The sequence below is a fragment of the Ambystoma mexicanum genome, chromosome 4p (genome assembly GCF_040938575.1).
Source record: "Ambystoma mexicanum isolate Mex_15411 chromosome 4p, UKY_AmexF1_1, whole genome shotgun sequence".
NCBI lineage: Eukaryota > Metazoa > Chordata > Amphibia > Caudata > Ambystomatidae > Ambystoma > Ambystoma mexicanum.
In genome coordinates, this window is record NC_090927.1 from 956,783,167 (window position 1) to 956,810,690 (window position 27,524).

Consider the following 27,524-nt stretch of genomic DNA (forward strand, 5'->3'; position numbering starts at 1 on the left):
AGCGATGTGAATTGTTGCTGAAAATTATCTGTCAGTCTCACTTCCATTTCTCTTAAGCATTCTTTGAGGTTTTCTTTACTAAGTGCCATTTCAGAGGCTTCTGGAGTATCTCCTTTCTCGCCTTCCACAGTATCTTGCTTGGTATGTCCTATTCCCGTATCCCCATTCTGTTGCCAACACCTCTCCAGTTGACCTTCCTGTTCAGCATGAGGTTTATTTATTTATTTATTTATTCGGACTTTTAAAGCGCGCAATCAGCCCGTGGGCATTGTGGCGCTGTTACAGTTCAAAGATACAATTGTCTGGTTACATAGAGGAGAAAGGTTGATTATGGTACAGGCAATTTGATTTACAGTCTTTGCATAAAAGGTGTTGTATACAAGGCATAATGCGTACAGTACTGTTGTTTTGTTACATTTGTATTTAGTTACATTTCAGGCAGCGGAGCGTATGCGATACAGCTTAGGCAAGAGTGTGGGAGGGGGTAGTGGTGCTGTTTTAGGTAAAGAGCTTGGATTTGAGTGATTTACAGAAGGATAGCAGGGATGGTTCAGCTCTAAGGGCAGTGGGGAGGTCATTCCAGAGCCTAGGGGCTATGGGTGGGAAGCCAATGCCACCAGCTTTGGCTCTTTCTATGGTGGGCACTTGAAGTTGGTTGTCATATTGGCTTCTTGTTGGACGGAGTGAGGATTTCCTGTTTATGGTCTCTGATAAGTATGACGGAGCAGTATGATTGATACATTTGTGCGTGAGGGTGAGTATTTTGAAGTTGATTCTTTCCTTGACTGGGATCCAGTGTGCCTCTCTACGGGCCTGAGATACATGGTCGGATTTTGGGATGTGCAGGGCAGCGCGGAGTGCGTTATTTTGTACTATTTGGAGCTTTTTTAGATTTTTAGCAGATGTGCCGGCTAGGAGGGCGTTGCAGTAGTCTAATTTGGCACCTATGGTTGCTCTAGTGATGGCGAGGCAGTTGGGTGTGGTGAGGTAGAGTTTTATGGCAAGGATGAGTTTGGTGGTCAATGCAGATGAGGAGGAGATGGCGCTGACTTGTCTTGACATGGAGAGTGTGTTGTCTAGGTAGACTCCTAGGGTTTTGACAGCGGTGGAGACCGGTATGTTGATGTTATCAATGATCATGTGCGAGTAGTCTTGGCTGAGTCTGGAGAGGGTTTCGCTGGGTGCCAGGATAATGATCTCAGTTTTGTCGCTGTAAAGGCAGAGACCGTTAATCGCCATCCAGGTCTGGATTGTGGAGTAGATGTTGAGGAGGGCTTCTATGTCTTTGGCATAATCACCAGTAAGTGGGAGTAGGACTTGAGTGTCATCGGCATAGTTGGTGTAGGCTATGCCGAGGGCGTCCAGTAGGTCAAAGAGCGGTTTAGTGAAAAGGTTGTAGAGGGTCGGTGCAGTGCAGGAGCCTTGTGGGACTCCACAGCTAATGGTGGTGGGGGGAGCGTTGGCGAGATCCTTGAAGCCTTTCATGGCCCTGCCTTCAAGGAATGAGGTGATCCAGGTGGTTGCTTTGTGAGAGAACTGGGCTGCATTGGAGAGTTGAGATGTGAAGATGTTGTGGTCGACTAGGTCGAATGCTGCGGAGAGATCGAGCAGAAGGAGGAGAGCAGGTTTACCTGTGTCCATTATTGCCTCCTTTTAACCTGGCCTTCTTTTTACCTGATTACCCTTATCTTTAGGTTTTGGCATTAGTATTAAGATGTCTTCCCTGGCTCTCTGTATTTGTATGTGCCCCTCTCTGCCAATTCCCGCTAATTTTATTGGAGAGAGTTTAATGTCTCAGCTTTGCATACGTTGACCACTCTCGTGTGCACAATAAGTTCATTTTAGCTGCCTTCCAACCAACTGACTGCAACTATGGTCTTATATAGAGGGAAGAATTGCCACAGGTAGGTCCTTGTCCTCACCCTCTGACCAGCTAGCTTCACCTGAAGTCTTTTTAAAGGAGTGAATGCTTTCAGTACCCTGGGTGAAACTACATTGTGCGAACAATACTGCTATCAGCAAACACAAGTCACAGGGTAACTTGACATACTGTAGCGGTTGAAGCACTCTATGCCCGTATATTTATGCAACCAGAGTCAGTCTACCTCATCTTCTCGTTACCAGTCACAGAGATCTTGTAAGGCATTATCTGCACTATGTAGCGATGGGGCTAGTTTTATATTTTCCAAACAATGTACCTTGTAATGGCAGCTCACTGACCACAGTACTTGATATGACTCTGTGTGGAACACAAGCCGGTCTACAGTGGCTCTGCCTCTACCCACCATAGCAGTGATGCGATAACCTCGAAGGACAGAGTTGCATCAACCAAGCCCCAATGCTGCCAGTCTGGGCTGTACCATTTACGTGCTCGCCTTCACCTCCAGCGGGGAAGCACACCTGCACACCTATGCAGCCCACCACGCTCTCTGAGTTATTGCGCTGTATAAAACAGCGCTAATATCACTGATTCGCGGCACTGTGATGTTGCTACCACACTCGCAGGAAAACGCCTCTCTCCATTGTTGGGGGTGGGTTTCGTAGAGTGTTGTGAGAAACCCCCACATAGATCAATCGTTTCCTTCCATGTCACTTACTTCATTCCCTGGAGGTATCGCGTGCCACAACTCAGCTATGACATCACCAGTTGATTCCACACAGCGTTCCACCTTAAAGCGGCCTCCAACTGCCGTGACTTTCACTGAGCGCCGATCAGCCTTCTCCTGGAGCTCTGTCCCTCATTTCCCTGTGTCTGTGTCTCCAGGATTCCTTCTTGGATTTTAAATCAGCTGCTGATCTCATATTCTTTACTACGGCGCTGTTTAGCTCTGTCAGATCTGCCGCAGGCAACCTTCTCGGGCACTGCCCAGTTTCTCGGGTCTCCTCCTGTCCCTCGCATCCTTTGCACTCCTTTCTGATTGCCCAACCCGGCTCCTAACCAAAGCGGGAGGGCAGCTTTCCAGACGGGCCAGAGCGGAGATTAGGACCGTGCGTCCCTAATCACCGGCGGCAATCTTGGATTCCAATGCTGTTATTATTATGTACAGGTTCAATCATCATGTACCTTAGGCACATTTGCACCTTATGAATTCTATTGCTGCTGAACAATCATTTGAAGGGGCAAGATAAATTATATATAGTTATGAATTTATTCTTGAAAATGCCAGTGATCGCTACTGATTTTTTCTCTTGTCTGATGTGTTCTTATGTTTTAATGCCTTCAGATGATACTGTGGGCCTCAGCATGAGTTGGGCGCTAAATGGACTGTGTCACCTCCAACTTTTTTCTGAAGGTGAAAATCCCATTTAGCGCCCCGTTTACGGTGCAATTACCGCTGGATGTATTAGCGTGTAGTATTTGCGCCGAAAATGCCCCATTGCATCCAATGGACCCAATTGGGGATTTACCGTTAACGCCCAACCTGTGATCCGGCTCTAATAACGCCGTACCGGGTGGTGCTAATGCAATTACAGTTGGCCGGAATGATGGCTGGGATACTGCCCAACTCGTGATGAGGCTTTCATGTGATGATCTTTAATATGTTGGCTTTTATGGTGAAAAATACCTAAATAAAGCTGCAACGAACTAATGCATCTGTACTGTTGTACACCTATGTAAAGCGCTCCGTTGCTTTTTGAAGCTAGGTCCGAGCTCAAATACCATAACAATAATAATAATAATAATTTAAAGAGGGCATTCTTTGCGCTCCTTTTTTATTTGCACTATGTTTTGTGAATCTTGCCCAAAGCATCTAATTTGATGCATTTTACATAACGAATAAAACATTTCCATCTTGAAAAAAGGATGTAACATCATCAAGTAAACTGGAAATCATGTTTTCGCAAATATGTAAGTTCAACATTTTCAATATCCGTTCATCCTTAGTTGGGACATGTGGCAATTTTCAAAAGAATGCTTGGAATACTTTGGGCCCCATCATGAGCTGGAGCCCTTAAATGCGGCGGTAAAACTATTACCGCTGCATTTAAGGTTTGGGCCAATCATGATTCTGGCGTAAAATGTGAGTTTTACCTTCAGCGTTTTGCTGCAGGTATAAATCTCCTTTTTTGGGCCATTCTTAGTGCTGTTAGCATGGCGCTAATAGCGCCACCCCAACCCCATGGACCCAATAGGCAAGTGAGATTTACAGCTTTACCACTACTTGTGATCTACCGAGAATTGTGGGATACCGCCCAACTCCTGATGAGGCCCTTTACCTTTCAGCTGTAATATTACTTTCTTTTTTTGGTCAGTGAATTTCAGCCCGAGCTGGCTGGTGCAGGCTGGTTGCTTCTTGCAGTGTCGCTGACCAGAGGCATGGTTTGAAGTGGCAGTGGTAGGTGCATTTCCTTGATTTTACAACTTACCACTGCTGGTTAGGTCAGATGGTTGTGACTTAGGTAGTTTAGGAGTCCTTGTGGAGGAGACATGTAATGGCCTAAATACTGCCTTGTACCGTTTTATGTGCCTGGCAGTGACCTTAACTCTTCCTGTAGAGATTTATTGGAATTGGCTGCAACTGTCATTTTACTTTAGATGATCGTTGTGAATTGGCTGTGGCAGTCTTGAAGCCTGGCAGTGTGAGGAATTCGACCATCTGCAAGGTCGGCTTGCGCACGCTTGGGCTTTTTTGAAATGTTTAATTGAATGGAATGATGGTAGACCAACCCCAGGAAAATGCGTGGGGCTAATCCACGCATGTTTTCTTATGCTCATACCACGACAAAAGCATAGACCTGTGCACTCTGGCATGGACACAGCCTACTGGTGCAGTCTGCCACTGTCATATTTAGTTGGAATTTGGCAGCCAGCAGTACGCAATGTCATCTCAAGGAAAGGGGAGGACCAACCTTCCCCCTGCCATGGTCAGCCTAATTAACTGACAAAGGCATCAGGGAACCGTCCTGCTCTTATGTTAGGCACTGCAGCTGGTGGCAGTGATTAACATACCAATAGACAGTGTTTCAAACAGGCCCATACAGGGCCTGGCTGCAGAGGTTAACAAAGGAGACAGGAAACCAAAAACCTTTCATATGTAACTGTGTCAACCTGAAGCCAGCTCTCGCCCTCAGTATCATTGACAAGTGAACTGCCATGTCTGGGTCCGTTTTTACAGTAGGCCACCCTACTAGGGGTAAACCATTCATCAGGTACAAGAATGTGGTTTGTAGGAGCCAGAGAGTCTGGTCTCGCTACCGCTTCAAGGGAGACCTGCGCTTTAACAGGGACCACACAGGTAGGTAGGACAATTAACCAGAGAGACACTTTGATCACAACAGACAGGAAGATGGGTGGGGCTTAGTGGCACAAGGGAGTGAGCCCAGAGCTCTTTCTGTTGAGAGAAGGGTTCTGCCATTTTAGTTCTGGGGCACACCATGTTCCTGTCTTCATCTCTTTACCTTTCCTGTTGCAAAGCACTTTGGTTATGATCTCACGGATACAGGAGATTGTTGGTAGCGACCCCAGGATTGGTTCATTAAGGTAGGCTTAACCTACACCAATCATCACTGTGGCCCACTTGGCTTTAAAAGATGGCTGATTCCCTCTTTTGGCAGATCATTTGAAGACTTCACAAGAAGCAGAAATAAAAACTCATCATTGGACCTTGGCTGAACATACAGTCTGCCATACATCTTCCACCAGTGAAGGAAGCCAAGGATATTCAAAGCGGGAAGCAAGATACGTCCCCGAAAACTCTCCCAGTGAACAGAGGGAGATACAGAATTTAGAGGACCCTCCAGCTGCTCCAGAACCGGTACCCAGCCAGCACACAGCATGCCCTGAATATGAAGTGCCACAAGGTCTCTGAACCTACAATCAAGGACAAGGCAGCTGCCTGCAAAACACTGCTCAGCAGTGGGCCGTTTGCTTTAAAGGACGACACATGCCCATTGAATAAGCTGGGAGAAGTACCTCGACAAGCATCTATCAATGTCCACCTTAAAGGACTTTTTGGAGCCAGTTGAGTTCTTCGATCCAGTGCTGGAAATGGAAAACATTTATTGGGGGAACCATCACTTTGTGGTGGGGTGGGGCTTTGGGAAGGAGGGTGCGGGGTCAAGCGGCGTGTCCCCCGGCCAGGTTGCAAAACACAGTATCTCTACATAGAACCCTATCCTGGCGATTTGCATAAAAGCAAAGAGCATTATGGGAACAACATAATGCCCACAATTTGAAATGTTAAACATGTCTTATAGTGATTCATTAAGAAAACCTTTTAAGCGAATAATGGACTCTTCAATTTTGATTGTCACAGTATTCACCCTAATAAAGCGATGTCTGTAAAACGCAGGACATATATACCAGTTTGAACAGCTGTGAAACTGTATGTCAAGCTTTGGCAGTGTCTGTATGCATGCTCCAGTAGTGTGTGTTCAGAATGCTCATTGAAGAATGGGTTGTGCAGTGGGCGCAGCCTGTGCTACACCAAGCAAATTGCTTTCAGAAAACTAGGCATGAATGACGAGTCTCCTGAAAGATCTTGATGAATGAAGCACAGGATCTCAAAGGTCATGTCAGATACCCCCTGGATCTGGAGGACTGGGCGGGGCTCTGGCAGGAAATGTTTTGCTGGAGCCCAGCTCTGTCTTGTTTTGGCCCATTTCCTGCACTGCTTTGATCCACTACCGACAGCAACCCTGACTGTTGTAAAGCCGCTGTTGTTCAAAGACATCCAAGGCGTTTCGACCAGTGCTTTAAACTGCCGATCACTGAGACGATTCCTTACCCCGAGCCGCTGGGCAGGCCAGCCTGCAGCTGTTCGTCCAGCTTTGCTCGCCGAACCGTCTTTCCGCTTGATACTTGCAGCTGACTCCAGTCTCAAACTCTGCCACAGAAGCCTGCACAGTGCCCTGAAGCCGACTTGACCCGGTGGAGCACCAAGAGCACCTAAAGTACAATGTACATTGAGGTTCTGCCCCCTTGGTTCTTCGCAGAAGGCCCCTAGAGATATATTAACACCCATTGTTCCCTTTGTGCTGAAGCCTAGAAACCTTACACTGTGGTGGTTATTAACCATACTGACTACCCTCAGTATCCAGAGTGCATCCCTTTTTCGTCTTTCCAATGCCCTCTGCATTCCCCTCCTAGTGTTGTTAGAGTGTCTGTTGTGATGCAAATAAAGTCGATATTTTTGATACAAAAGACGGTATGCCGTTAGATTGCGCTCAACTCTTAGATCCTTTAAGTGTATATAATTGATTTGGATATCATGAACCAATAACTTGTCACAGCTCTGATGATTTTTCCAATATAGCGTTTATTTTCCAAATTTTAGTAATTCTATTTTCAACCTTAAAGTTACAGATTAGCCAATAACTCTATTTTTGATAGAACCTTGACTGGACAGTCCCTTTTATCATTGGGTCATAATTGTATTTTTGCTGTGTTGCAACTAACCCAACGATCCAATACCTTTCGGAGATAAGCCTGCTGTTCTGTTCACATTACCAAAATTAGACAAGGAGGTTTAAAATGTGCTTGTTATTCCAATCTGTTCGGATCTCTACTGGTGTATTAGAGGTGTGGGGCTGATTGATGATTTAGAAACCGATATTCACCCCTGGACCACTGTTAGTCATAGGCGGTCCCCGCTCCACCTGAGGAGGTCTGGCAGGGTTAGCTGCAGTTGTCTTCTGACCCTCCTGGAAATCATTGCGGCTCTCTGCCTCATGATCTTTAAGGCAGCCTTTGCAGCACACATTAGCTGGGGCGTGCCAGTTCCCTGCGCCTTCTGCTTTGATGAAATTGATGACTTTCTCAGGGTCTGGGATGCTGTGGGAGCGATAAAGGGGTTGCGTACCGTCGGGTGGGTGGAGCTGGGTTGCTATAACGTTGTTTCGGGTAGCCTGGCGCACTGGCATGGAGGCTGCAGGAGTACCTGAAGGGGGTTGGAAAACAAGGCAGCTGACTGGTTCTTTGAGCGAAGAAGCTGCCTCTGGGGACTGCAGAGGCTTGTCACCAGTTGTGGGCAATGCTGCATGGGCATCCCACAAGCGAGGCAGGGTAACTGCTGTTACCATCGGCAGCTGGGAGAGGGGCAGACCCAACCTCCCCGCGCCTGCTCCTCTCCTCCCCCTCCAGCTACGGAGACACGCAGTCTCGGCAGCACAAAAGCCACGGAAGGATAAGGTGCGAACAGTCATCGCACCCTTCCTCCAAACAGCAAGGCGCTAAGCGCCATAAGGAAAACAACCATCAGGCAGGGCCCAGGTTCAAAGATCTGCCCCCACCAGGGGGTCAGACAGTTGGCTATCCGGCCGGGGGCTGCGACAACAGCAGCCCCCACCACATACACAACAAAGACCAAGGGCCTCCCTGGGACCTATAAATGAGAGCAGCATGCTCAGAGTAATCACAATCTGTTTGTGGACCCTGAACGGGGACCCAAGCAAACAGGAGGTTCACTGTTTACTCAATGTCTTCAAAATTTCTTGCTTCTTTAGCAATTCTTGAAGTTCGCTGTACATTGCAGTGTCTTTTTCCTTCCTGAACATTGTACTGTTCAAACCAATTGCTGATGCAGTTTTAACGAAGGAAGAAACAGCAACCGATTGGCCAGCGCGGACGCTGTCAGCTTCAACATTTTCGGCATAGACCGAAAAGCGAGTGGTGAGCGTTTCCAAATCACAGCAAACAAAGACGCGTGCTGCGGAATCATCCACAAAACCAGTGCGAATGAAGGAGAAGCGGAACTCGAACAGCACAGCGCCGACGGCTTCCGATTCAACACTTTACAGGTGAGCCACCGCGCTGGGGCTACGAGGGAGGAAAAATAGACATTTATGCCCAGAAGAGATACATGTTTTACAGTGGCCCGGAACCCCCGCGTTATAAGGCAGACGGGGCAGGATAACACAGGCCAATTTTAAACTGGGCTGAGTCACAAACCAGCTTGGGAGGTCGTCTTTGCTTGACAGCCACACACAGCTGGCGAACACAGTTCCAAGCTCGGCAGGCCCAAAGAGTGCAGATTTCAAATAATTTCTGTAATACTGCAGGGCGACCTCACAGCGAAACCAAGTATTTAAATCAGTAAATTAAGCCTGGGGGCTCCCCAATGTTCTGAAACCCGGGCAAGAAAGCACCAGTCAACAGTTACCCAGCACGGGTAACAAATAGAACATGCGCAAAGAACCTGCCGATAACAACGGTTTAACTCCGTGATATAACCCTGTTTCTTTTTCCTACAGCAGGCATAGAAAAGCATGGGGCCCAAACGGAAAGCACAGGCACCCCCAACACCGGCGCAGAAGCCCAAATCACCACAATTGCTAGCAGCCATTGAAGCGGCAGAGCACTACAGCTGGGCATGGGTTAGAGAAAACATGTACGGCCTACCCAGGGAAGGAATTACCGGCCCACCCAGCCAGGAGGAGGTTTCTGCACCTTTAAAAAGGATAACAATATCCAAAGACGCCAGAAAAGGTACCAAAATATTGTCAAAATTATGCAAGAATATAGCGGAATTACAGCAACTAATGGTAGAAATAAGGGGGAAACAGACGTCGCCCACAAGGGAAACTGGGGCCTCAAACCCCCCCATCGCAATAGAACCTACTATAACGGTTGTCAACCCACCCGTAACACTACCTATAGCAATTCCGCCACAACAAGTACAACAGTTGCCAATAGCGCCGCACAGCTATAAATACAACAGCCACAACTCCGGCAACTGATCCAACAGGTGCCCTAAAAGCATGGACAACGCCAGGCACAGACAACACGGGCGCGACAGGGACACCCGGCAGCAATACAACTGACATTATATCAATCTGTAATGCGCAATAAGAACAAAAAATGAAATCTTTCCAAACAGAGATATTAAATAGATACAAAAGCTGCCTGGCATGGAACATAGAAAACACAATCAAAGAAGCCATATGGGCCAAAGAATTTATAGAAATCTTTTCCCTAATAGAAGCATAGGGCAAAGGGAAAGACGCTTTTAGAGACCCCAAAAAAATAGAAGAAAAAGCCATTGCCAGGAACGCCCAGGTCGAACAAAACTGGGACAACTGCTTACAGGCTTTTGCCATATTAGCAACTATATATGAAGAAAAATTCCCCATGGATGGTAGGAAGATCTGGGCATACGTTGATAAAATAACCCAGAGGGGGAAGACATGGCTTGCATACGACATCAGATTTAGGAGGAGCATGTCAGAAAGGCCGGCCATCGAGTGGGATGAAGTCCAGAACGATTTATACACCTTCAACGGTGAACCTCCCCAGGAAGCAGATATCATGCATTCTTCTTCCAAAAATAGCAAAAATTTGCAAGTAAGCAAATCCCATGACAATGATAAATCCAAGAAAGGGGAGCAGCCCTTTCGGAGGAACCAGCCTGGGGCGGCTAAAAATAATGCCCACAGACAGAACAAACAGCAGGCTGTCAAATCAATATCCCATGGAGACATTTTGGGAAAAACCAGTGTACATGGGGCAAAGAATGCAGGTACAAACACGCCTGCACAAACTGCAACTTCGACCATGCAACAAGCAATTGTACCAGACTTCCAGCCAAGAAAGAATGCTATCCCAATTTTAGAACCAGGACGAACGCCCATCAACCCGGGCAATTTTAGGGACGCCCTAAACAGCTACCCAGACATAGAAACCAGCAGGATAATATCGCAGGGTTTCTCCAAGGGGTTTCTCATACCATTTACGGGCTCTGGGTCACAATACATCCCGTTGAATCTAAAGTCAGCCAGGGACAACCCCCAGATAGTAGAAACCAAAATCAAGAAAGAACTGCAACTGGGCAGGGTAGCAGGTCCTTGGGACACCATGCCTCTAAAGGACTATTTAATATCTCCACTAGGCCTGGTCCCCAAAAAGAACCTGGAAAAATGAGACTAATCCATCACCATCCTACCCTAAAGGCCAGTCTTTAAACGACGGCATCCCACACACAGAATCCGCTGTAACTTACACACATTTCCAAGAAGCGGTAAGGCTCATACAAGAGTGTGGCAGAAACGCCTTGATGGCTAAACTGGACATCAAATCTGCTTTCAGACTCTTGCCAGTCCACCCAGAGTCACAGCAGTGGCTAGGTTTCACTTTTAACAACACATTCTACGTAGATAGATGCCTTCCCATGGGGTGCGCAGTATTGTGTGCACTATTTGAGCAATTCAGTTCCTTTTTTCAATGGGCTTTCCTAAAGCAGAGACCAGGGACAAAAATAGTGCATTACCTAGACAATTTCATGGTCATAGGGCCACCAAACTCCGAGGAATGCGGCCAGGCTTTAGCAAATCTGGAGCACATGGCCACTCAGTGGGGAATTCCCCTAGCAAGGGAAAAAACCACCAAACCAGACACAAACATAATCTTTCTGGACATCGAAATAGACTCAGCAAAGGGGCTCTGCAGAATTCCAAAAACAAAATATCAGAACTCCGGGCTACAATACAAAACCTAATAATGAGAGATAAGGGGACTGTAAAGGAAATACAATCCTTAGCAGGCAGCCTCAATTTCGCATCCAAAATAATACCGCAAAGGAGGATATTTTCTAGAAGCCTGGAGTTCAAAATCAAATCACTCACCAAACCACACTTGCATATCCGGCTAGGCAGAGAGGTGAAACAGGACCTGGAAACATGGGGAAAATTCCTCAGAAATTTCAACGGGTCTTTGCTTTGGCGAACGCCTTTGAATACCCGGTCAAGCAGGGTCCTATACACCGACGCAGCTGGGAGCAAGGGGTTTGGAGCCATACTAGACTCCGAATGGGTGGCAGGACACTGGCCCGATTCATGGCAAGCAGCAGGGTGGACAAAAAACATCACCTTACTAGAAATATTCCCCATCTGGCTAATATTACACATCTGGGGCAGGCGACTAGCGAATACGTAACTTCTGATTTGGTGCGACAACATGGTGGTAGTGGGCTCCATAAACAGAAGGTCTACGAAATGCCCTCTAGTACTAAAAGTATTACGAGCCATTACAACAGTCACATTACAAGTAAACGTTGTACTCAAAGCGAAACACATTTCAGGGGCAGGTAATAACATTGCTGATGCCTTATCTCGCTTCCAGTGGACAAGATTCCGAGAGCTAGCGCCGCACGCACAAGAACAGATGACACCAATACCAGCAGAATGCTGGGCAATAATGGGAAGATAAGAATAACGGCATCAACGCCAATGCCAGAGAGCACAGGCCGGGATGCCCAACGAAAACCAGGGACCTCTACAACGGGTGCCACCAACACATCGGCATCAACGCCAGCACCAGAGACTGCAGGCCGGGATGACCAATACAAAGCAGGAACCTCTAAAACGGGTGCCAACAACACATTGGCATCAACGCCAGCACCAGAGAGTGCAGGCCGGGATGACCAATACAAAGCAGGTACCTCTAAAACGGGTGCCAACAACACATTGGCATCAATGCCAGCACCAGAGAGTGCAGGCCGGGATGCCCAACAAGAATCAGGCACAACAACAACGGGTGCCAACAACCTCACAGGCTTCCTAACAGAGATGGCAGAGAGGGCGGTGGCAAGCCCCACAGCAACACAGTACAGTAAGTGTTTGCAAACAGTATTCAAAGCCACAGGTTTAAACCACGTAGAGCTAATAACGATTAAAGATATAGAAGTATTTTTAAAATGGGCCCGGGAACAAGGTTTCAAAAGGGACTGGGCTAAAAGACACCTGGTAGCAATCTCATACTTTACGAAAATACGGGGCGATTCAGACCCCACCCAGAATACCCTCATTTCTTATCCAATGAAGGGATGGGGCAGATTAGAGGGCCCGCAAGTGGACACCAGTCGACCCCTTGATTTCACCAAACTGGTACAGATAGCAAGCCATTTGGAAGCCATATGTTGGCACCCTTACGAGACAATGTTATTTAAAACAGCCTTTTTCCTAGCCTACTTAGGGGCCTTCCGGGTAGGAGAACTCATCGCTTCCAGCACCAAGGCCACAAATGGCCTGGGCATCATGGAAATCAGGGTGAGACAGGAGAGTGTTAATATAGAAATGCAACAGTCAAAAACGGGTGCCAAAAGAACCATCAATATTTGTTGCATAGATGAGGCAACAAACTGCCCGGTGTGCATCACCAACCTATATTACGCAAAACGACCCAAAGTGGGGGGGGTTAATCCACAAGGATGCATCGGCCCTAAGCCGCTACCAATTTAAAGGAGTGCTGATGAAAGCAATCAGCAGAGCAGGGTGGGATCCCAAACATTTCGGCACTCATTCCTTCAGCATAGGTGCCGCCACTGCAGCATGGCAAGAAGGTTTAGCACGGCAACTACTAAAATACATAGGGGGATGGAAGTCAGGCTGTTATAAAAGATATATCAGACTGCAATCGATATAAACATCTGCCATAACTATTTGTTTTCCTTTTCCCTCCCTCCCACCACCACAGAAACATCAGGCGAATTGAGGACCACACTCCGATCAGCATGGATAGTTGGCCACTCATTTGTTTTCAGGACAGGCAGATGGGCAGAAGAGACCAAAGAAGAGCCACCTTTCAGAAACACCATTACTTCATGGTGGGGATACAGAGGCCTACGTTGTGCGGACGTCCACGAACCATTAGCAGAACTGGTGGCATACAGGGACCCACCAGAATTCCTGATCATACATCTAGGGGGCAACGACCTAGTCAACACAGCTAGACACACCTTATGCGAAGAAATGTGCTCCTCCCTAGCAGGCATTTCGCACAACTGGAGGGGTACCGAAATATATTTCTCGGCCATCTTACCAAGAAAGAAATGGCTAGGGGCCAACTGCTACAAATCTCTAGACATATCCAGAAGAAAACTGAACAGGACTATAGAGAGATTCTGTATGACTAGAGGACTGGGTTTCATAAAACACCTGGCCATTACACTAGGCAACCCAGACCTTTTTCTCGACGACGGAACCCATCTGTCTAGCCAGGGCATGGAGCATTTCTTTTGGGAAATCAATACAACACTTGCTCACAGGGGCTGTCTCTAGGGCATACTCTTGGGGGAACACGGTCAGCCGGCAACCTGCCCGTGTGTGGCGGCACGGGTCCGAGGGGGTAACCTCGGGATCCGGTGCCCAAAAGTATGATACCATCATGATATGTGATATTGTTATTGTCAGAGCCCATATCTGTACAATAAAATCTTATAGCCTTTTTATTGCCAACACTTGAAACAAGTTGTGAGCCTATCTTTATGGGTGAGGTTTTGGGGTTCGGCCATTACTAATGCATGCATATGGGTTCGGCAGTTATGGGCAATGCTGCATGGGCATCCCACAAGCAAGGCAGGGTAACTGCTGTTGCCATGGGCAGCTGGGACAGGGGCAGACCCAACCTCCCCGCGCCTGCTCTTCTCCTCCCTCTCCAGCTACGGAGACACGTAGTCTCGGCAGCACAAAAGCCACAGAAGGGTAAGGTGCGAACAGTCATCGCACCCTTCCTCCAAACAGCAAGGCGCTAAGCGCCATAAGGAAAACAACCATCAGGTAGGGCCCAGGTTCAAAGATCTGCCCCCACCAGGGGGTCAGACAGTCGGCTATCCGGCCGGGGGCTGCGACAACAGCAGCCCCCACCACATACACAACAAAGACCCAGGGCCTCCCTGGGTCCTATAAATGAGAGCAGCATGCTCAGAGTAATCACAATCTGTTTGTGGACCCTGAACGGGGACCAAGCAAACAGGAGGTTCACTGTTTACTCAGTGTCTTCCAAATCTTCTTGCTTTTTTACCACAGAACCCATCCACCCTACAATAAGGAGAGAAGAGCAAAAAGAAGTACAAGACACTGTACGGTGCCAACAACAAGTCGTGGGACACAAGCAGGCGGCAAGGGTCCGAGTGGATACCCTCGGGACCCGGTGCCCAAAAGTATGATACCATCATGACATGTGATATTGTTATTGTCATAACCCATATCTGTACAATTAAATCCTACTGCCTTTTTATTGCCAACACTTGAAACAAGTTGTGAGCCTATCATTATGGGTGAGGTTTTGGGGTTCGGCCATTACTAATGCATGCATATGGGTTCAGCAGTTATGACGAAGAAGCATTGAAGAGAATTTATTCTGGGGCTCGCCAGTCCGCACCTCTCCAGTCACGCTATGAAACCGACAACTTCGGAATGTTTACCAACCGTGTGCAGAGAACTCAAACATTACACCAAACCTTCTAAGTGCAGCGAAGGAGGGATCAAGGAACAGAGGATTGGGAAAGGAAGAAAGGAATATGACTGCTTCCTTTCAATATAATGCAAAAAACACATTTCCAGTGTAACTTTGTAAAGGGCTGAAAAGTGGACATCTCTGATGCTCCTTCTCTCCATACTTACATTCTAATGCAGGAAATAGTAGTTACCACTGGCGTTAACCTTTTGAAAGAATCCACCAGGGGTGTAATGAGCGCCTTAGTGAGGGCAAGCTGGCATGAAGTGCTACAACAAATATGCTTTTCATTCAATTATTTTTGGCACTTATTCAGCCAACTTGGCCATGAACACAGTGCTGATCGTGATTGAATGCATTTATTCATTTGTTTGTTCTATCAAGTGTAAGATGGAAAATGTTAATTAGAAGATATAATGGGTGAATGGCATTGTTTAACGGGCTGAAATGTCACTTTTGCAACTTTTTGATATAGCTATTGTGATTGTGACATTTTTCAAGGACTCTTCTCTTTATCGGTTCTTTAGTACTCGGCGAGAGTCAAGCAGAATGTAACACGCATTCTGATTGGCACTCGCCAGGTCCTTACCCGGCCGAGAATCCTTCGATTCTCGGCCGGGATTGCAGCCGCCTTGTCCTCAGCGGGGGGCGTGGCAGCCCCTCAGCCAATGAGGAGGCTCAAAGCGGGGCCATCCCCGCTCCGAGCCTCCCCACGACTGGGAGGCTACCTTTGTCCCCCGCCGGGGACTCAGGTAAGCTTTTTTTTTTTTTTTCTTCCCTTCCCTCCCTCCTCCCTGCCCTCCCCACCCCACTTACCTGCTTGCTCCTGCATCCCCGGTGGGGGACGATAGCAGCCTCCAGCAGTGTGGAGACTCGGAGCGGGGCCCGCTCCGCACCTCCACACGGCTGGAAGCTTCCATTGTCCCCCGCCGGGGACGCAGGTACTTTTTTTTTTTTTTTCTCCATCTCCCCCCTCCAAACCCCACTTACCTTCTGCTTCTTTTTCGGGAGCGGACGCGCTGGGAACACCTGTGTTCACCTGTGAACACCTGTGTTCCCAGCGCGTACGCTCCCGATGGCCGCCATGAAAAGGGAAAACGGACTCTGTTTTCCCTTTGCATGTCGGCCATTTTCTTGGTCAGTTTTTTTTTTTTTTTTCCTGTCCCGAAACGCTGCAGCGTTTCGGGACAGAAAAAAATGCTTTTAGTGCCCCGGTCACGCACATAATGCGGGCTGGGGTACTAAAAGCTATATGACCTTCGCGGCGGGGGCATTACCGACTCAGGCAATGCCCCGGGGCCTTAACTATGGGCCCCAGGGCATTACCTGAGTCGGTAATGCCCCCGCCGGTCGGGTCATATTGCTTATTTGTAGCACACAAATGAAATGCAGAAAACGTTGCTTTAAAGCGCGTGAAATTGGATTGGGTGAAGAGGAAGAAACAAAATGTGACGGCGGTATTAATAGCCAGTTCAGGCAGTGACATGGAAAAGATGATTAATCAGGTTTGCTTTGTAAGTGGAGTTGCATTCTTTGTGGAAAAGGTGGTAGGACAGAGTTACAGAGCCGTGGGGGTTTGCATGGCAGATCATTGTCTCAAAGGCAAATGAGCTTGAAATGGCGAAAAAGCACAGAACATACAGACTGCCTTAATATTGAAACAATTCCAAATGACCTAATCGTCTCTACTTGGGCGTGTAAGGAACGAATGTGACAAGACAGAGAAGACTTGGTATAACAGTGACCATATTATAAAATAAAGGTCAAACTGTCATTTTTATTGTTTGTAAGGCGGGTTTAACTCATTCTAATCATTGTATTTAGCTCTGAAGGCAACTTGTACAGCAAGGTACCATTGTGACAGGCAGGAGTGTAGAAGTACAGGATAGTGTGTTCATTTTAATCGATCTTTTGGCTTTTGGCTTTTCTGAAGTATATAAAAGCAGACATTTGAGATATGATAGGTTATTTATAATGCGCTTAACACCCAAAAGGTTTCTAAGCGCGGACCCAAGGATCGAACCTGTGTTTCTTTGCGTCGTGTTGCTCCTCGTCGTCTTGCTTCCAAGGCGAGCACGTTGCCCCTGAGCTATCCTCCTGAGACTTTGTAATACATCTGTGCATGGAAGTCAACCGGAATTCTACAAATATTCACAACTTATCAACCACCTAGATATTTTGCTAAATAATAGTGCTTTTAGTATTTTTTCGAAACTAGGCCAACCAAGTTCAAGTTTTTGCTTCTCAGGTAGAATGTTCCAAAATTGCTCTCCTTGTACAGAGATCTGTTTCCCAACAGCTCAGCGTAAGCTTGGAATCTCGACCAGAGTCTAAATGGCTTTGAGGTGGGAATGTTAACATTTAACTCAAGTTACTTTGATGCTCCATTGTTTATAGAATGGTGCAGCAGGTAGGAAATCTTGAATTGTATCCTGGACTGAATTGGGAGTCAATGAAGGAGCCACAATATACAGGTGACATGAGAACTGTATGGACTGAGGTCGTCGTGGCCAGGAACTCATGGGTACATTACCTTTTTTTCTGGGAAATATGCCGTTGTCCCCTTTATGTCACCACAAACACCATTCCAGGACGGCACCTCTGTTTTTTATTACTTCTTCCATACTGCGGATTCGAACCTGGACCCCTGCTGGTAACACGCCAGTGTAATGTTTTATTGCTTTTGATTATTTGAATATGTTGCTTGGGACATAGCACCACTTCTTGAGCCGCCACAAAGCCCCTATCTGAAGTGATCTGGGTTTGTCAACAGCTGTAATGGGTTCTGGTTTTGGAATTGGGAGGGGGTGGGGGTTTATGGACATAGTCCTGGGCATGTCGCCTAAGAGGTGCGACTGGTGGCTGAATGGAAAGGGGAGGGTGCATGAAGCTGCATGCTTTGGTGGCTAATGACTGAAACTATTGGTGGCCACTTAAATGCATTTTCTTTCACTGTGCTTTCATCAGTCTTGAGAGTACTGTTGTAAAACACAGTGTTGTGGTGTGGAGTGACGGAAAGGCAGGACCTAGGCATGGGGTTTGAATTGGGGACGGGGGTGAGGATGAGTATGGGGCATGGGGTGGGAGCAGAAAAAGGGGGTGGCATAGGAACATAGTTCTACTCATTTTTTTCCTTCACTTTAACCCCTGCGTATGGGGCATTTGTAATGGTTCTCGAAACATTATTCTGCAGTACTTGCACTCCCTGAATCAGAGATTTAATGGCTCCCATATATGGGGCATTGCTGTAATCCAGTTTTCTCCACTTTAAACTCTGGCTACATGCCCAGCTGGAGATGAGATCTGTCTAAGGGGTTTACTGTAGTAACTCCTTGAACGTACCAATGACTTATCTTGGGCCAACTTATCATTTTCGGGGCTGAATACAATGCCCAGCGTCTTTATGTGCTGCCGAATAGCAAAGGTCAGAGACTTACAAAAATGGGTGGTGGCTGTAGAATTCTCTTGTCATTATTCGGCACACTATAGCCAGCTCTGTTTTGTTACAGCTAAGGCTCCGTCATTTCGACTGCATCCACCACTTGATGGACTTAAAGACTAATGAGCACATTTTTGAGTTCCACATACTTTACGCAGGGGGACGTGTAATATATACACTTTGGTGTACAGAGGTCGACTTTGTGTAATTGAAATGACGCAAACTCTGCCTGCCAGTTTGTATGTTAGGAATGTTTACAATGGAATCCGTCTTCTCTTTGCTGTTGTGTTGTAAAATGCAGTTGGATTCCATAAGAATCCACATAATTTATGCCAGCATCAAAAACTAATGCTGGCGTAAATGTTGGAGTATTTGTATGGCGGCAAGGAAGGGGGAGGTAGAATGGTAACTTATGTTCCGCCTCTCCTCTCCACCATACAAATTAATAAAAATGAGGAGTAACATAAATTGAATGCGTGAGCATCTAATTCATGATATTTGCCGCATTGAATTCATGAAATTATCTTCTAAATTAAGCTTTTAATTGTCTTCTGCAGACTTGTTAATCAGCATACATTATGACTGGGAATTAGTGATACCCAAAGTTCATACTACGAAGAAGATGCAGATTGCTTTACTATAAATGTCAAAAAGAAGGGAGGATAGAGCTGGCCTATGTGGCGTCCCAAACATAACCAAAATTGGTCTTGTCTTCAGACCTACTAAATAACACATTTGAAGCAGTCTTTGAGAAAGGAATAGGCCACTTCAAAGCCTGTTCTGGCACCACAGCCATGTGGTTCCATGTAATAATGTCCCTACAAAAATGTCTCCGGACAAAAAAGCCGCAGTTTTTTGCAGAGACATTATTACATTGAACATGCGTGAGACACCCCCTCAACCCCTGAATTCTTTTTATGAGGGGAGCAGAGGACATCCCTGCAACCCGTCCCCATACATAATGTCACCATATACAATGTCGCCAATGACCTTTCTCTGCGACATTATGTATGGGGACATTATTTCCTCATACGAGCCATTGCACATTATCTGTGTGGAATGACCCTTTGGTTGGGTTGGTCCATTGTGTTGAATGCCGCCGAGAAATCACGCATGATGAGTGGGAGGTCCCGATGGTTATCCATATTCCACAAGTGCTCCTCTCTAACTCCCTTTCTCAACCTGGTCCAAAATCTGTATGGTCTATCTGCCAACAGAGAATTTACTTCAACAAATGACAGCAGTTATACCGCCACCACCTTCTCGAAGATCTTGGTCAGAAAAGAAAGTTTGTAATTCTTGGAAAGAGCTGGGTCCAGGTGACTTTTTTCAGAAGCAGTGTTATCCAGTTGTTTTAACACTGCAGCAAATCCTGTGGCATAATTGCTTTTCCAGATGTTTCTTGTCACCAGAACAAATCTGTAGGAGACTGCTTGCATCCCCTCTTCAACCATAAATCGTTTTCCTCCTGTGGGGCGGGCCCATGCAGTTCAATCAGTTGGCCAATAGGTAAAGAAGTGTAGGATTCAGGCTGTTATTCTCTGCTCTGCACTACCACTGGATATTCAGAGACACTCGGACTGGGTAGATATGCTGCATGTTTGGCTGCTGCATTCGTGACAGTGTTACTGAGTAAGACTTTGTCGGTATCATAAGTGTGCCCGGTGCATTTCACCACCACTGTAAGGGAGGGCTGCGAGAGTGCATCAATTATTATTAGACTTCTAAGGACTATAATTCAAACAAAATACAGCATCTGAGACAGAGTTTTCAAATATTACAAGGCAGATTTTATTATTCACATACAATACACTTGATCGCACCTCCAGCCGCGACCAGTATTTCATGGAGAGTGGAGAAGTGAAGTGCCTGAATGATTCACATGTCGACTTTTATACAAAATGGAGCCTGAATCAACATTGGTCATTTGTTATTCATTTGCAAAAGATAATAACGCAAATATGTTTAAACTACATACACAATAATTCACCTAATCCCAAGAGGGCAGGACACATTGCATATTCGACAGATGTTCTTGCTGTGTCAAGAGTCTTTACTGGCTCAATCTCATACTTTATCCACCAGTTCACAGTTAGTGACTTTAGTTTGAGGTCCTTAAACAAAGAACCCGACTGCCCTTCGTTCCAAAAATGGTCACCCTATTTGCACAACCCTTTAAAGATACCTTTATGCTTTTTACAAGAATGGAAGGCCTGAACATTATGACTGAGTGTGTAACTAGCCTTTGCTTAGTGCGGTCAGCCTTTACATAGCATTTAGCTAAGCGACTGAAACCATATCATATTGAATAACCATTTGCATATAATCCAGAAATAGTAAGGTCACGTTCCTCGTTTGCACATTACTCATACATTTTTCCCCATAGTCTTTTTGGTCTTTTTTTGTTTTTGTTTTGCATATTGTCCTGAAATAAGACGATTGCTCATGTTGCTTGCTAATCATTGGAGAAATATAGTCAAACGAACACAAGGGTTAACAAACAAAAATACTTCTGAAAACTATTCTAGAAAGTGTGAATTTCAACTCGCCACTACCCATGCACAGCTTAGACATACTGTTTAAGCATTTTCTTTGCATTCACAATTGTTCACATTATTTTTTTAATGGCATTTGATGGAATTTTTTATGACAAACTATATCATCAGTATTTCAATTAATAACATTAAGAACGCTATTCCCAATGTTCAATGTTACATTTTTATTACAGTGCATGACTTAATTATGTACAAACTAAACAATAACAGAATTAATGGAGAGTTTCACAAAGAAACACGTAGTCCCCTTACAAACCTAAGGCTTCAATCATTTTATTTCATTGCATTTTTATGGAGTTAATAGGCCAAAGCCTGCATCATCAATACTGCAGATAATAATATTGAGAAAACTATTCCCAATATATACTAACATTTTTTTCAGGTCCTGAAAAAAATGTGATCTTCAATCATGTACAGACTAAATAGCCTAGAGAGGGAGTTTCCCGAAGAACATATCTGCCCTTCTCTTTTGAGCTCTGTATCCGCAAATGCATTTTTCAGTAAATGTACATGTTAAGCAATTCTCAAAGGGCATTTATGCAAAGTCAGACCATTCATGAAAACATGCCCTGCCATTGTGCTCAACACTAATACCGTTTACTTGCAGAGGCAATGCCAAGGATTGCAATACTGTTTAGAGTGCTGCTTCAATGCGCAAAGACATCTAATGCTCTCCAACAGTCACTATAGACAGGCTCCACTCACCCGTGTGTCTGGTGACTTCCTGGAGATGTGTACCTGAGGATGGGTAAGCAGTGCTGCCTGCCGTGTATGGCTTATCCTACCACCGCGCCTCGCTATTCCACAGCCTAACCCTCTCCATTCACAAGGGCTAACAGAGTCCCCCCTACCTACTGAGTCCTACATCTTTAGCATAAAAAAGCTGATAATGGCAGTCACTTGCCTAAATGTGCTACAGTTTTACTCCTTAGCGAGTGACTATACATTATTGCATCCAAGTCTCGACCCAAGCAGAATCAAACACAAAAGAATCTGTCATAATGTATTCAGTTTGATACCTTTTGTATATCCATACAGATACATATACTATAATTGTATCATATGACTCTGTTGCATATTTCATTACAGGTAGAGTGACTATCACTTATGTCATTGGAGTACTTTGAAGTGATTTAGTCAAGATGACTCAAAAACATTATGTTAGAGACTGGCTTTTTCAGAGTAAGTGGGAATTTACCAGACAAGGTCATGATTGCATGCTGATTTTGACAGTGTTGTATCGTACAGTAAAAGAAGATCGTTTTTTGTTTTCTACAAATCTCAAGATTTGAGAACTTCACTATCCTATTGTCTTAACCTCTGTGGATTACCAACAACATGGACATCGAATGGCCAAATCTTATGAAGTGCAAAAACAGTGTTACTATGAGGAAGTCAGTAGGGAAATAGCACCGTCTATGATTATTTTTCAGAGATGCATTGGCTTAAAAACTGAATATTATGAATGTTAGTACGCTCGCTATTGTGTTGAACTCAATTCATTGGACAACAGATGTGTTGAAGTAGAACTCACAGCGAGCATGTGCCGGTAATGCCATGTTCATTATAAGCAGATTCAATAACCATCAATAATAAATTCACCATATCGATTTCTGTAAATTGATATTGCTAGTACTATGCATTAATGACTTCCACTTTTTTCACAAACCTCTGTGGCTGAAGCCCGTATTTTTTTTAAAAGTGCCCTTTCATGATTACTCTTTCAAATATGAGCTTTTCAGAGGGACAAATCTGCTTAGAATATTTTCTACTGATTGTTTGGTTGCAGAAAGAACAAATCAGCTTCATGGACACAGCTCTCCTGGAATATTTTGCGAGACCCCTCCAATCTACAAGGTATGCAACATAGATTAAGCTTTTGTTGAGTGACCGTTCCCTCTGTGGGAGTTAGTGGTAGGTTGTAGTTCATGGATGCTAAATTTGTCATCTGGAAAGAAGGGTTTTAGTTTTAAGTGTGTGACCCTTAATCATGTAGTTTGTCTGAACAGTGAGCGGATATATTTAACTAAAACAAAAAGAATTCGACATAAATGTATTTTAAGAGAATATTGAATAGACACAACCACAAAATAAAATGGACTTCAAAATTGATGCTTAGTTACTGGTGGTGGAATTCTAGTCCTAGATTATTGTAATACACATTACGTATCGTCCAGATGCAGTATGGTTAGAGTAATGCACAATGTTTGAGCCCTTGGTTGTTAAAATATACTTGCTGTATTGAAGTGCACCTGTTCCCCTTAATTCACTTGCCATTTGTTGAAGCAAGTTACTCCATGTCACTGAATCCAGTTTTTTCACTGCCCAGACATATGTCAGTTTACTGTGAGACAATGCTAGTAGGCATACACTGACTTTGAATTATGAGTTTCTTTGGATATTGTATGTGTCACAACATGGACACAAACGTAGAGTTGGCTGTTCTGAGATTTAAATTTGCTAAAAACTATTGCTATAAAATTGAGGTGGAAATGGCTTTTAAATCACAATTCTTCAAATAATTCTACCACAGTCGCAAGCAACTGTACACAATTGACCCCTGAGTTTGATGCAAACTCACAGGACCTTTGAGCAGTAGTAAAATGTTGGCTTTATAGTTCTTTTCTGATAACGGAGTGCATGATATATTATTATTAAGCCGTGTCTTCTACATTATGCGGGCATCCCTAATGTAATACCCCTTGACACACAGTCCCCACCCCACAATTATGGGGACAAGAAACAAGATCATTTTGGAATCATTTTGTTTTTATTAAAGTAAAATCCATACAGATGTGGTCCCCAGTTATATATGCAGGGCAAGTCACTACAATGTTCTCCAGCATGGGGTCTGGCATGGATTCACATGCTCATGGATATTCCCCGTCGTCAGGCTGGGAATCCTCGGTAAAGAAAAATCAGTATCAGTTTTGTTTCTGATCTGTCTTTCGTAGTAGTAACCAATCACTGATCTCTGCGTCATACTGACCACAGCCAATGACTGCCATCTCCCTAAGCCCCGCCTCTGGCAGCCAACTTCAGATTTTTACTGCACGTTCAAGTGTTGGGATCCTTGTGCTATTGCTCTCGAGCTTTAGTGCTTTTTTCGCGCTTTTTTCATAGGAAAATTTTCTCTTTTTCGGTCAGAAGAGCCTCAAGCTCCACCATTTCTTTATCCGATCAACGGGGACCCGTGTCGGATTCTTCTACGCCCCTCAAGGGTGAAGATTTCATCGAGCCACGCTTTTGGAGGACTCCAGAAGTTTCTCAGGCCCATCTCGGACATGGCCCAGGAGAAGGGAAGCTCGACGCCCGGAAAGCTGTTCAGGGTCTGCCCTGGATGCCAGCTTCAGAATGTCTTTAAGGAGGATGAACACTCCCTTTGCCTCTACTGCCTGCATGAGGACAAGATGCACGTGGAGAAGGACTGTGCGTTTTGCGGCAATATGTCGGAGCGGACCATGAAGGACCGCCAGCTGCGTCTTGCCAACTGGCTGGAAGGGAAGAGCCCGTCAGGCGAGAAAAAGAAGAAGAAGTCCGAGCGGTCTTCTAAGACCTTTGAGGGCGCCCCGGCGACGGGGGCCCAACAGAAGGCACTGGCACCGGGAGCGCCGAACGGTCGGGCTCTACGGGTGCCAGGCAGGGCGCATCCTCCCCAGCACCATCAACCACGAGCCAACGCTCTGGCTCGGGTAAGAGGAAGGCCGAGCACCCGGCGAAGCTCCTGGAGAGACCCCGGTCGAGCTCGAAGGCCCTATCGGAGGGGGAGCGAGGCGGTGAACCTCCCCCCAAGGAGAAGGCAGTAAGCGCACCTAAGGTGGTGAAAGCCTTGATCCACCCGGCCAAGGCCTCTATCGAGACAGTCGCGGCGGCCCTGGCTCAGCCTGTGGAGGCTACACCAGTGGTGGCGACCTCGGGGCCCAGAGTCCCCCTGCCACCGCGGAGGGAGTCCTCTTTCATGCCCATCGACAGGACCCCCGTGAAACCGCCGACGGAGAAAAAAAGGGGGGGCAGGAGGTCGCCGTGGATTTGGCCTCAACCTCTGAAGAGGAGCTGATCGAAGTCTTAAGCCACGGCGTTGGCGTGGAAGAAGACCAGCCTGTCGGGAGGGACCCCGACGTCAGAGACGACGATAACGTCGAGGGTGCCGACGGGGCTCCTGACCGCCCGTCGGAATCCCCTCAACTAGTGCCGCAAGGCAACTCGGCGGCCATTTTGTTGGCTATACAGTCCTTATGCTCGGAGATAAGGACGAGATTGCTGTTACCACCAACGGGGGAACCGCTCCCGACGGGGGACCCGGAGCCAGGCCCTTCTGGGAGTCCTCCTCCTAAGAAAAGAAGGATTCATCCTCCACCTCCTTTTCAACCATCGCGCCCTGCTCAGCCCTCCTCCCCGTCCACGACCCGTGGGGATGATACGGGGACGGACATGGCCGCGACGGGTACAGATGACGAGGTTTACGACGAGGATCTCCCGTCGTCACCTCCTCCCCGGGCTTCCCCCGCCCGACGAGTTTGGATCGTTTCATGCCATGATCGCCAGGGCATCCGAGCTTTTCCAGCTCTGCCCGGAAGAGAAGAAGAAGGAAGGTTTCCTTTATCAACGGCATGAGATCAAGAGGAAGACGGTCCTCGCTGTACCTCTACTGGACGATATCTGGGATGAGGGTCTCGCCCTCCTCAAGAACCCATCCACGACGCCTGCGAGAAGGGATCGGTACGAGAAGAAGTACCGGGTCCCGGACGCGGCCCCCTTGTGCCTTCGGGCACAGCCGACCCCGGACTCGGTCGTCTCTGCGGCGGCCAGGAAGAAAGCGGGGGGGGGCCTCGGCCTCAACGTCAACCTCCCCGCCGGACGGCGAGGGAAAGAAATTGGACACGATGGGACGCAGAGTCATCTCATTGGCAGCGACGACGATTAAGGCTGCCAACGCCTTGGCTATCGTAGCCCGCTACGACAGGGAGCTGTGGTACAAAATCGCCCCCCTGCTGGACTTCCTACCAGACGACAAGAGGGCGGAGGCCTAGAGATCTTGCAGGAAGGAGAAGTAGCGTCGGACCACGCCATTACGATAGCGACGGACATCGCTGACACTGGATTTCGCCAGTTGGGCAACGGCGTGTGCCTTAGACGGCGTGGATGGCTCAAGGTAACGGACTTCCGGCAGGACGTGCAGACCAGAGTCTTGGACATGCCGTTCGACGGGAGCAACCTGTTTGGGAAAACAGTGGACGATTCCCTACAAGCCATCAAGACGGACACGGAGACGGCCCGGGCTCTTGGTGTTCTGCAGCAACGACGGCCGCCCTTTAGGAGCGGCGGAGGCAAGCAGGGTGCCTCCAAAGGTTCCGGCGGCGGATTTTCTACCTATCGTCAAGCGGCCCGTTCGTCATCACAGGAAGCCTACAGGGGACGAGGCAAGTCGGACGGACCCCGCCGTCATCGCCAGGGAGGACAAGGCGGCAAAGCCTCGTCGAAGCAGGTCTGAACCGGCCGTGGGGTTGGGCCCCCACCGAAGCACCCCGGTGGGAGGCCGGCTGGCGAGCTTCGTCAGTGTGTGGGAGTCCATCTCCACCGACCGTTGGGTGCTGGACGCCCTGGCCCAGGGTCACGCGCTCGAGTTTCTAAAGTAGTGCCCACGCGTCCCCCCCGTGGCCAGGAAGGAACATCACGTCCCTCAACTTCTCTTGAAGGTAAAGGCGATGCTCAAGAAAGGCGCCATCGAGCTCGTCCCAAAGAGGCTTTGGGGCTCCAGAGTTTACTCAAGATACTTCCTCGTGAAGAAGAAGACAGGAGGATGGCGTCCCATCCTGGACCTACGATGACTGAACAAATTCATCAAGGCGCAGAAGTTCCGGATGGTCACCCTCCAGCACGTCCTGGGTCAGCTGTAGGAGGGCGATTTCCTGTCGTCGTTGGATTTGGAGGATGCTTACTTCCATTTCCCCATCCTAAAGGGACACCGAAAGTTTCTCAGATTCGTGGTCCAAGGGCGTCACTACCAGTTCAGAGCCCTTCCCTTCGGATTGAGGTCGGCACCCATGGTGTTCACCAAGTGCCTCGCACCGGTGGCGGCGCGGCTGCGCCTGGAGGGGATCCACGTCTACCCCTACCTGGATGACTGGCTCATCCAAGCAAAGACAAGGGAACTCGCCGCGGAGCACACTGCGAGGACCGTCCAACTACTCACGGACCTGGGATTCTCTATAAACTACGCCAAGTCCCACCTGGTGCCCGCGCAAGACGTGCTGTTTCTGGGAGCGAAACTCGACACAGTGGCGCTTCTGGCCTCTCCGTCGGAGGAAAGGACGAGGGCCATCTTGGGCAAGGTGCAGCGGATGCTGGTTGCGGACGCGGC

At 47.2% G+C, this 27,524-nt stretch overlaps 1 protein-coding gene across 3 annotated transcripts in view; it reads left to right on the forward strand.

Annotated features, from left to right (window-relative positions):
- SIM1 (SIM bHLH transcription factor 1) overlaps positions 1 to 27,524 on the forward strand; it is a 302,054-nt gene that overhangs the window by 58,441 nt on the left and 216,089 nt on the right. Inside the window, exon 2 of one of the 3 annotated variants that reach the window (XM_069606528.1) lies at positions 22,953 to 23,020. The exons of the other annotated variants lie outside the window; for them this stretch is intronic. The gene's annotated coding sequence lies outside the window, so the exon portion shown is untranslated. The remainder of the gene's footprint in view (positions 1 to 22,952; positions 23,021 to 27,524) is intronic. 3 annotated transcript variants of the gene reach the window in all.